A 12,099-nucleotide genomic window follows, 5' to 3' on the forward strand; every position below is an offset into this window, starting at 1 on the left:
GTAGCCACTTTTCTACTACACAATATTCATCTGAGTAAAACTGTCTATGATAGTAGAAATCACATTTTTCTTAAAAATCTGACTTGGTAGGGCAAGAATATGTGGAATCAAATAAACTAGACTCTTTCTTAAATTTTTAATTTAAATTCAATTTAGATAACATATAGTGTTAGGGGTAGAATTTTGTGATTTATCAGTTGCATAAACACCCAATGCTCATTGCAACAAGTGCCTTCCTTAAAGCCCATCACCCAGTTACCCTTTCTCCCCACTCACCTCCCCTCCAGATACACTGTTTGTTTCCCATAGTTAAGAGTCTCTTACAGTTTGTCTTCCTCTCTGGTTTATTTTATTTTTCCTTCCCTTTCCCTATGTTCATCTGTTTTGTTTCTTAAATTCCACATATGAGTGAAATTATATGGTAATTGTCTTTCTGTGACTGACTTATTTTGCTTAGCATAATACCCTAAAATTCCAACCATATTGTTGCAAATGTCAAGATGTCATTCTTTTTGATGGCTGAGTCATATTCCATTGTGTGTGTGTGTGTGTGTGTGTGTGTGTGTGTGTGTACCACTTCTTCTTTACCCATTCATATGTCAATGGCCATCTAGGTTCTTTCTATATTTTGGCTATTGTGGACATTGCTGTTATAAATGGGGGCATGTGTCCCCTTTGAATCACTATTTCTGTGTCCTCTGAATAAATACCTAGTAGCATAATTGCTGAGTCATAAGGTAGTTCTAGTTTTAACCCTTTGAGGAACCTCCATACTGTTCTCCAGAGTGGCTGCACCAGTTTGCATTCCCACCAACAGCGAAGGAGAGTTCCCCTACCTCCACATCTTGGCCAATGGATGTTGTTTCCTGAGTTCTTAATTTTAGCCATTCTGACCAGAGTGAGTTAGTAACTCATTATAAACCAGACTCTAACAGATACTTTTCAGTATGAATTTATTCACTCAATCTATAACAATAGCACATATTTTGTTCAAGTGCACCATGGTTCATGTTTAATTTCCTTTTCTTTTCTGGGAAGTTATAAAATCTTGCAGACATTAACAATTTAAAAGGCAATGAAAATAAAATAACAATAAACTTAGCAGTCAGTTCAGAATATGGAAGAAAGGATTACTATAGAGGTAAAGACACTCACAAAATACCAAAGCCTTGAAGAATGGAAGAATACAGTTCAGTGTAATAAGTAAAACACAAAGAGAAGTATAAAATAGTATATAATAGGCATATTCTAACAGGCCCTAAAGGACAGCACACAGACTAGACTTACTAATCATTAATGGCATTCAGTTATTCCCACGATAAGCAAGTAAGATAATTTAATGTTTAATCGTCAATCTAGGATTGAACTGTACTCCAAGGGAAATAAATGTAGCAATTTATGCTTTATTAATTGTTCATATTTTAAGTAAGTAAATTGAGAATGATCGAGTTTCATTCTTCTACACATAGCTGTCCAGTTTTCCCAGCACCATTTATTGAAGAGACTGTCTTTTTTCCATTGTATATTTTTTCCTGTTTGGTTGAAGATTATTTGACCATAGAGTTGAGGGTCCATATCTGGGCTCTCCTCTCTGTTCCACTGGTTTATGTGTCTGTTTTTATGCCAGTACCACACTGTCTTGGTGATCACAGCTTTGTAGTAAAGCTTGAAATCAGGTAACGTGATGCCGCCAGTTTTGTTTTTGTTTTTCAACATTTCCTTAGCAATTCGGGGTCTCTTCAGATTCCATACAAATTTTAGGATTATTTGCTCCAGCTCTTTGAAAAATACCGGTGGAATTTTGATCGGAATGGCATTAAAAGTATAGATTGCTCTAGTCAGTATAGACATTTTAACAATGTTTATTCTTCCGATCCAAGAGCATGGAATGGTCTTCCATTTTTTGTGTCTTCATTGATTTCTTTCATGAATGTTCTGTAGTTCCTTGAGTACAGATCCTTTACCTCTTTCGTTAGGTTTATTCCCAGGTATCTTATGGTTCTTGCTGCTAAAGTAAATGGAATCGATTCTCTAATTTCCCTTTCTGTATTTTCGTTGTTAGTGTATAAGAAAGACACTGATTTCTGTACATTGACGTTGTATCCTGCCACATTACTGAATTGCTGTATGAGTTCTAGCAGTTTGGGGGTGGAGTCTTTGGGGTTTTCCCTATAAAGAATCCTGTCATCTGCAAAGAAAGAGAGTTTGACTTCTTCCTTGCCAATTTGGATACCTTTTATTTCTCTTTGTTGTCTGATTGCTGTTGCTAGGACTTCTAATACTATGTTGAACAAGAGTGGTGAGAGTGGGCATCCTTGTCGTGTTCCTGATCTCAACGGGAAGGCTGCAAGCTTTTTCCCATTGAGGATGATATTTCCTGTGGGTCTTTCATAGATTTTATGAAGTTCAGGAATGTTCCCTCTATCCCTATACTTTGAAACATTTTAATCAAGAATGGATGCTGGATTTTGTCAAATGCTTTTTCTGCATCAATTGAGAGGACCATGTGGTTCTTCTCTCTTCTCTTATTGATTTGTTCTATCACATTGATTTGCAAATGTTGAACCATCCTTGTAACCCAGGGATGAATCCCACCTGTTCATGATGGATAACCTTTTTTTTTTTTAAGATTTTATTTATTTATTTGACAGAGAGAGATCACAGGTAGATAGAGAGGCAGGCAGAGAGAGAGAAAGGGAAGCAGGCTCCCTGCTGAGCAGAGAGCCCGATGCAGGACTCGATCCCAGGACCTGAGATCATGACCCAAGACAAAGGCAGCAGCTTAACCCACTGAGCCACCCAGGCGCCCCGATGGATAATCTTTTTAATGTGCTGCTGGATCCTGTTTGCTAAGATCTTGTTGAGAATCTTAGCATCCATATTCATCAGTGATATTGGTCTGAAATTCTCCTTTTTGGTAGGGTCTTTGCCTGGTTTGGGGAACTGGGTAACGCTGGCTTCATAAAAAGAGTCTGGAAGTTTTCCTTCTGCTTCAATTTTTTGAAACAGCTTCAGGAGAATAGATGTTATTTCTTCTTTGAAAGTTTGGTAGAATTCCCCTGGGAATCCATCAGGTCCTGGGCTCTTGTTTTTTGGGAGGTTTTTGATCACTGCTTCAATCTCGTTACTAGATAATGGTCTATTCAGGTTGTCAATTTCTTCCTGGTTCAATTTTGGAAGTTTATCGTTTTCCAGGAATGCATCCATTTCATCTAGGTTGCTTAGCTTATTGGCATATAACTGTTGCTAATAATTTCTGATGATTGTTTCTATTTCCTTGGTGTTATTTGTGATCTCTCCCTTTTTGTTATTAATTTTATTAATTTGGGCTTTCTCTTTCTTTTGGATTAGTGTGGCTAATGGTTTATCAATCTTATTGATTCTTTCAAAAAACCAGCTTCTAGTTTCATTGATACGTCCTACCTCATTGATCTCTGCTCTATTCTTATTTCCCTTCTTGCACATGGAGTTGGTTTGATTTGTTGTTGAATCTCCAGTTCTTTAAGGTGTAGAGAGAGCTGGTGTATTCTGGATATTTCAATTTTTTTGAGGGAGGCTTGGATGGCTATGTATTTCCCCCTTGGAACCGCCTTTTGCTGTATCACATAGGTTTTGGACTGAAATGTCTTCATTCTCTTGGTTTCCATGAATTGTTTAAGTTCTTCTTTGATCTCCTGGTTGATCCAAGCATTCTTAAGCAAGGTGGTCTTTAGCCTCCAGGTGTTTGAGTTCCTTCTGAACTTTTCCTTGTGATTGAGCTCCAGTTTCAAAGCATTGTGATCTGAGAATATGCAGGGAATAATGTCAGTCTTTTGGTATCAGTTGAGTCCTGATTTGTGGCCCAGTATGTGGTCTATTCTGGAGAAGGTTCCATGTGCACTTGAGAAGAATGAGTATTCTGTTGTTTTAGGCTGGAATGTTGTGTATATGTCTATGAGGTCCATCTGGTCCAATGTTTCATTCAATGCTCATTTCTTTATTGATTTTCTTCTTCAATGATCTATTACTGAGAGAGGCGTATTAAGATCTCCTACTATTAATGTATTCATATCAATATGACTCTTTATCTTGATTAATAGTTTTCTTATGTAACTGGCTGCTCCCATATTGGGGGCGTAGATATTTACAATTGTTAGATCATCTTGGTGGATAGTCCCTTTAAGAATTATGTAGTGTCCTGGGGCGCCTGGGTGGCTCAGTGGATTAGGCCGCTGCCTTCGGCTCGGGTCATGATCTCAGGGTCCTGGGATCGGGCCCCACGTCGGGCTCTCTGCTCCGCGGGGAGCCTGCTTCCTCCTCTCTCTCTGCCTGCCTCTCTGCCTACTTGTGATCTCTCTGTCAAATAAATAAAATAAAATCTTTAAAAAAAATTATGTAGTGTCCTTCGGTATCTCTGACTACAGTCTTTAGTTTAAAATCTAATTTATCTGATATGAGAATCGCTACCCCAGCCTTCTTTTGAGGCCCATTGGCATGAACGATGCTTCTCCATCCCTTCACTTTCAGTCTGGGTGTATCCTTAGGGTCTCTTGTAGACAACATATGGATGGGTCCTGTCATTTTATCCAATCTGCAACCCTGTGTTGTTTTATGGGTGCATTTAGGCCATTCACATTGAGAGTGATTATTGATAGATACGTTTTGATTGACATCGTGTTACCTTTGAAGTCTTTCTGTCTGTAGATTGTCTCTATATTTCTGTTCAATGATATTCTTAGGATTTTTTCTCTTTTACAGGATCCCCCTTAATATTTTCTGCAGTGTCGGCTTGGTGGTTGCATAGTCTTTTAAGCATTGCCAGTCTTGGAAACTCTTTATCTCTCCATCCACTTTGAATGTCAGTCTTGCTGGATAAAGTATTCTTGGCTGCATGTTCTTCTCATTTAGTACTCTGAATATATTTTGCCAGCCCTTCCTGGCTTGCCAGGTCTCTGTGGACAGGTCTGATGTTATTCTAATGGGCTTTCCTCTGTATGTAAGGAGCTTCTTTGTCCTAGCTGCTTTCAAGAGGGTCTGTCTAGAATTGTAATTCTTCATTCTATCAGGTGTCACGAGGACTTCCAAGAATCTAAAATTTTGGGGGGAAACCGTTCTGCTTCTAGTACATGAATGTTTTTTCCATTTGTGAGATTGGGAAATTTTTCATAGACAACTTGTTCCATTATATCTTCTAGACTTCTTTCTTTTTCCTCCCCTTCAGGGATTCCAATAATTATGACATTGGAACGTATCATGGCATCGTTTATTTCCCTGATTCTGTTTTCGTGGCTTCTGAGCTGTTTGTTCCAGGCTTCCTCCTGATCCTTTCTCTCTATCTGTTTGTCCTCCAGATCACTAATTCTATCTTCTGTCGCAGTTACCCTAGCTTTTAGAGAATTTAGGTTAGATTGGAATTCATTGAGAGCATTTTGAACATCATCGCTGGTGGCTTTCAGTTCTGCCCTAACATTGTGAACATCATCCCTGGTGGCTTTCAGTTCTGCCCTAATCAATTCGGTTTGGTCATCCATGGCTTTTTCCAACCTAGCTATTATCTGGATAATTGTTAGCCTGAATTCCTTTTCCGACATATTGTCTATGTCGATAGCCATTACCTCTGTTGCAGAAGGTCCATCCTCTGTATTTTTCTTCCGCTGGGCATTCCTCCTCCTAGTCATTTTGGTAAGAGATGACTGAACGGATGCAGCTGGATGTATCCATGTGGTGCAGTCAAGGTGCACACTGGAACGCTTCTGTGCAATCAGGATTCCCCACCCAAATGAGAGAAAAAAGAAAAGAAAAAGAAATAGAGGGGGAAAAAAAAAAGAGAGAGAGAGAGAGGAAAAAAAGGGAAGATAAAAGAGAAGGCTCAGCCTAAATGGGCCCCAAGGTAAGATTTATGAAGTATAAAAACAAAAACAGACAAACAAAAAGACTGATAAAATTATATGACAAGAGAAAAAAAAATATATATATAAGCAAAAAAAGGAAGAACCTCGTCAAAAAGGAGCCCAAGTATAAGATTTATATCCTATCAGGACAAACACAAGTACACAGAAACACTGGCAGAAGGAAAAGATGGGAGAGTGGTTATAAATTCTCAGTGTGGGTGAGGAAGGTTATTTTGATTCTTCCTGGATGTATCTTGATGTCTTTGTTAAGGGACTCAACTTTCCTAAGATAAAGGAGGATTAAAAATTGGTTTGCCTATAGGGGTAGCATTGATTGGGGAAAGGGGATTACCTTGAAGTTTAACTCTATATGTATAGTAGAAAATAAAAATTAAAAAAGAATAAACTAGACTAAACTAAATTAAAATTTTTTTTTAAATTTAAAAAATAGAAAATCAAAAAAAAAAAAAACACGGGTGTATGTATCAAAAAGTTCAGGTTAGAAGGTTATTAAGGAATTTGATGTACTGGACATCTCTGATGGTAAATAGGTTAAAAAATTATCTATATGTATAAAAAAATGAACCAGAATAGTGGTAAAGAGTTAAAAATAAAAGTTGTATTTATGAAGTAGTGGTGGTTGTTCTCTTGAAGTCTTTTTTTTTTTTCTTCCTTCCTGGTTGGTGTTTGGGGGGGAGGGGCCTGCCACGTGGGTTTTCATTCAATGATGTTCCCTGAGGTAGGTCCTCTCGCCCCCATAGAGGGGGTGGGCTCTGAGGAAAATGTTTTTTTCAGGCTTTTGTTCTCTGGAGGTTTTATGTTTGTTCATCTGTTTTCTCTTGCCTTGACAGCTTTTGATGATTTTTGGAGGTTTAGAGGAGAGCAAACTACACTCAGACCTCCCTCTCAGAGAGAAGCCTCAGAATCCTCTGCAGAGCTGCTGGCAGAGTAGGTTCTAATGCACGGTCCCTGAGGATGCAGGATCTCCTCCTTCTACCTAAAACCACGGCAGTGGCCCAGGCTGTCTGGACAGCTCCAGACCGCCAGAAAGGTTCCAAGCAGTGATCGCACACTGAGATTTTCCCGCTGGCCCAGGCTGGGAGTGCCTGGTTTTTCTGGGTCCGAGACCTCCTGGCTAGAGCCTGTGAGCACCTCTCCCAAGGGAGGGTGTGGGACGCGCACCCCTCAGGCTCTGATCCCTCGGCTGGGGTCTAAGAGCGCCAGGCTAATGCCTGCCTGCACCTCTCTCAGGAGGGTGTGGGGCACGCGTTTCAGGAATGCCATCTGGCGAGGCTCCCAGCCCCTCATGGGAGCCAGATCCCATGCTTTCCCAGGCACGCTGGTGGCTCAGGGACCAAGACCTGGTTTCTTCACCACACTCTCTGGCTCAGCACCAGGGGAGGCTGTCTTGGGTCTGGGGATTTAAGCCCCTGTCCCTAACTGCCCCGATTCCCACAATTTCCCCCTGCGTTCCTTTGCTCTTTTTTTTGAGTGCTTTCAACCAGACTCCAAGCTAATGCTGGTCCCCAGATGCAGGGCACTCTCATATTGGGGTATTACTTTCCAATCAGTCACCTCTGGTGGCTCCCTCCTCCTTTTGTTTATCTTCTGATATCAGTCCGACGTGCCACTCCGCTTTACCTGTCCACTGGCATCTTCTGCTCCTGTAGAGATCCAGACATGTATAATTCTGATCTCAGGCTGATTTCATGGGTGATCAGAGTTCTTTGGTAGGTAATCAGCTCACTTTAGGGTACAGGTTGAAACAGCGCCTCCTCCCACTTCCCCGCCATCTTGACTCCCCCTCCTAAGGAAGTAAATTGAAATAACAAGTTTCAGCAAACTCTCATCCTGCATTAAGATGAAAACATAAAGTATCTAACAAAACAAAAGATGCTAGGCATACAACTGGTTAACAAGCAGAATTTGCATTTGAACATGACTCCTAGGTGATTTATATAGACATTGAAATTTGAGAAGTACCATTGACCCTTGAACAATGTGAGGGAATGCAGGTACCTCTATGTTCTGATGCTGGTATCATCAACAGTTGATTAACACATACTTTGTATGTTGCATGTATTATATGCTGTACTCTTACAATAAATAAACCTAGGGAAAAGCAAATGTTTATTAAGAAAATCACATGATTATTTGATCCAGCTCTTTGAAAAATACCAGTGAAATTTTGATCAGAAAGGCATTAAAAGTATAGATTGCTCTAGTCAGTATAGACTTTTTAACAATGGTTATTCTTCCGATCCAAGAGCATGGAATGGTCTTCCATCTTTATGTGTCTTCTTCGATTTCTTTCATGAGAGTTCCATAGTTCCTTGAGTACACATCCTTTATCTCTTTGGTTAGGTTTATTCCCAAGTATCTTATGGTTCTTGGTGCTATAGTAAATGGAATCAATTCTCTAATTTCCCTTTCTGTGTTTTCATTGTTAGTGTATAAGAAAGCAACTGATTTCTGTACATTGACGTTGTATCCTGCCACATTACTGAATTGTTGTATGAGTTCTAGCAGTTTGGGGGTGGAGTCTTTGGGGTTTTCCCTATAAAGAATCGTGTCATCTGTGAAGAAAGAGAGTTTGACTTCTTCATTGCCAATTTGGATACCTTTTATTTCTCTTTGTTGTCTGATTGCAGTTGCTAGGAATTCTAATACTATGATGAACAAGAATGGTGAGAGTGGGCATCCTTGTCATGTTCCTGATCTCAATGGGAAGGCTGCGAACTTTTTCCCATTGAGGATGGTATTTGCTGTGGGTTTTTCATAGACAGATTTTATGAAGTTCAGGAATGTTCCCTCTATCCCTATACTTTGAAGTGTTTTAATCAGGAACGGATGCTGGATTTTGTCAAATGCTTTTTCTGCATCAATTGAGAGGACCATGTGATTCTTCTCTCTTCTCTTATTGATTTGTTCTATCACATTGATTAATTTGAAAATGTTGAACCATCCTTGCAACCCAGGGATGAATCCCACCTGGTCAGGGTGGATAATCTTTTTAATGTGCTGCTGGATCCTGTTTGCTAGGATCTTGTTGAGAATCTTAGCATCCATATTCATCAGTGATATTGGTCTGAAATTCTCCTTTTTGGTGGGGTCTTTGCCTGGTTTGGGGATCAGGGTAATGCTGGCTTCATAAAAAGAGTCTGGAAGTTTTCCTTCTGCTTCAATTTTTTGAAACAGCTTCAGGAGAATAGATGTTATTTCTTCTTTGAAAGTTTGGTAGAATTCCCCTGGGAATCCATCAGGTCCTGGGCTCTTGTTTTTTGGGAGGTTTTTGATCACTGCTTCAATCTCGTTACTAGATAATGGTCTATTCAGGTTGTCAATTTCTTCCTGGTTCAATTTTGGAAGTTTATCGTTTTCCAGGAATGCATCCATTTCATCTAGGTTGTTTAACTTATTAGCACATAACTGTTGGTAATAACTTCTGATGATTGTTTCTATTTCCTTGGTTAGTTGAGAATTCCACTGGTATTTTTCAAAGAGCTGGAGCAAGTAATCCTAAAATTTGTATGGAATCAGAAGAGACCCTGAATTGCTAAGAAAATGTTGAAAAAGAAAAACAAAACTGGTGGCATCACTGATTTCAAGATTTACCACAAAGCTGTGATCACCAAGACAGCATGATAATGGCATAAAAGCAGACACATAGACCAGGGGAACAGAGTCGAGAGCCCAGATATGGACCCTCAACTCTTTGGTCAAATAATCTTTGACAAAGCAGGAAAAAATATACAGTGGAAAAAAGACACCAATAAATGGTGCTGGAAAAATTGGACAGCTATATGTAGAAGAATGAAACTCGACCATTCTCCTATGCCGTACACAAAGATAAACTAGAAATGGATAAAAGACCTCAACGTGAGGCAGGAATCCATCAGAATCATAGGAAAGAACATAGGCAGTAATCTTTTCGAAATCAGCCCCAGCAACTTCTTTCAAGATATGTCTCCAAAGGCAAAGGAAACAAAAGCAAAAATGAACTTTTGGGACTTCATCAAGACCAAAAGCTTCTGCACAGCAAAGGAAACAGTCAACAAAACAAAGAGGCAACCGACAGAATGGGAGAAGATATTTACAAATGACAGTACAGACAAAAGGCTGATATCCAGGATCTATAAAGAACTTCTCAAACTCAACACACACACAACAGATAATCATGTCAAAAAAATGGGCAGAAGACACGAACAGACACTTCTCCAGTGAAGACATACAAATGGCTATCAGACACATGAAAAAATGTTCATCATCACTAGCCATCAGGGAGATTCAAATTAAAAACACATTGAGATACCCCCTTACACCAGTTAGAATGGCCAAAATTAACAAGACAGGAAACAACATGTGTTGGAGAGAATGTGGAGAAAGAGGAACCCTCTTACACTGTTAGTTGGGAATGCAAGTTGGTGCAGCCACTTTGGAGAACAGTGTGGATATTCCTTAAGAAATTAAAAATTGAGCTTCCTTATGACCCTGCAATTGCGCTACTGGGTATTTACCCCAAAGGTACAGATGTAGAAAAGAAGGGCCATCTATACCCCAATGTTCATAGCAACAATGGCCATGGTTGCCAAACTGTGGAAAGAACCAAGATGCCCTTCAAGAGATGAATGGATAAGGAAGATGTGGTCCATATACACGATGGAGTATTATGCCTCCATCAGAAAGGATGAATACCCAACTTTTGTAGCAACATGGATGGGACTGGAAGAGATTATGCTGAGTGAAATAAGTCAAGCAGAGAGAGTCAATTATCATATGGTTTCACTTATTTGTGGAGTATAACAAATAACATGGAGGACATGGGCAGATGGAGAGGAGAAGGGAGTTGAGGGAAATTGGGAGGGGAGGTGAACCATGAGAGACTATGGACTCTGAAAAACAATCTGAGGGTTTTGAAGGGGCAGGGCGTGGGAGGTTGGGTGAGCCAGGTGATGGGTATTATGGAAGGCATGTATTGCATAGAGCACCGGGTGTAGTGCATAAAAAATGAATTCTGTTACACTGACAAGAAATTAAACTTTAAAAAAATCATAAGAAAGCAAGAATAAATTTATAGTGCTATACTGTAAAAATCCAAGTATAAGTAGACTCAGCAGTTCCAACCCATTGTTAAAGGGTCAATGGTACTGCTTTAAGGGATAGGGAAGCAATGAGATAGGGGCACTTGTATCCCTGGGCCACCTTATAGAGCAGAGCTACACTGCAAGAAGATGTATGTGGTGTTGACCTTCTAAATCTTGCACTGATAGGGCTCAAATTCAGAGATTTTTAAAATGTTATTTTTCTATTTCTCTACTAACTCAAAGAAAATATTGGGCCACTGGATCTGAGGAAAGAGTTCATTCAATCGATGTAACATACATCCTCACTTATCATTTCTACCCTAAAAACATTTGAAATAAAGATTTAAGTTTTTGAAAAATGTTTTGCTCTGAAAGCTGACAAGTAATTACAAATGTTTCTATAAGAAATGATTTCTAAATAAGTTGGAGTCTTTGTAAAATCATGAACAAAATAAGTTATTTTATTTATATGAATTAGGAAATAATGATGTTCATTGTATTTTATAAAATATATGTCAGGTATATTTTTATATATGTACTCAACAAATTCCTAACAATGGATGCATTTAATGAAGCTACAATGCCAAGATCTGCTGAAATTATTCAACAACAGAGTAAATCATATAGAAAGTACAGACTATCCATATGGGGCAAATTCTTTTTTTAGTATTAAATGTACATTTTTCCTAGTAGCTGTCATTCCTTCAGATTATTAGAGGTTTTATTTTTGCATGTTTGTGATACAATATGAATAATCTTCACAGAGCACTCTATTTGCTTCCACAAATAAATCACAAAACTGCAAAAGACTCACTCCATTGCTATAAATAGAAATTATGGCTTTTAGATTGACAGTTTTTCAATATTTTCCACTAATAGTTTTGATTACAGGATAAGACAACAAAAAGGATACCATCAATTTTTAAATGAAGATTCTAAAGAAAAAAAAGAAATATACATAAATATCTTTGAAACACAGATTAAAAGATATATCCAGTCATAACAGATTCAAGACGCTTCAATGATATATGTAAGTGGGCCCAAAACCAGCAGAATAAGTCAAGCAACATGCTAAAATGAGATGTGGATGATATCAGAAAAGAAGTCCCACACCAAAACTTCTTCTACTGGCTGCCATAATTCTC

This window comes from Meles meles, chromosome 2, assembly GCF_922984935.1.
Source record: "Meles meles chromosome 2, mMelMel3.1 paternal haplotype, whole genome shotgun sequence".
NCBI lineage: Eukaryota > Metazoa > Chordata > Mammalia > Carnivora > Mustelidae > Meles > Meles meles.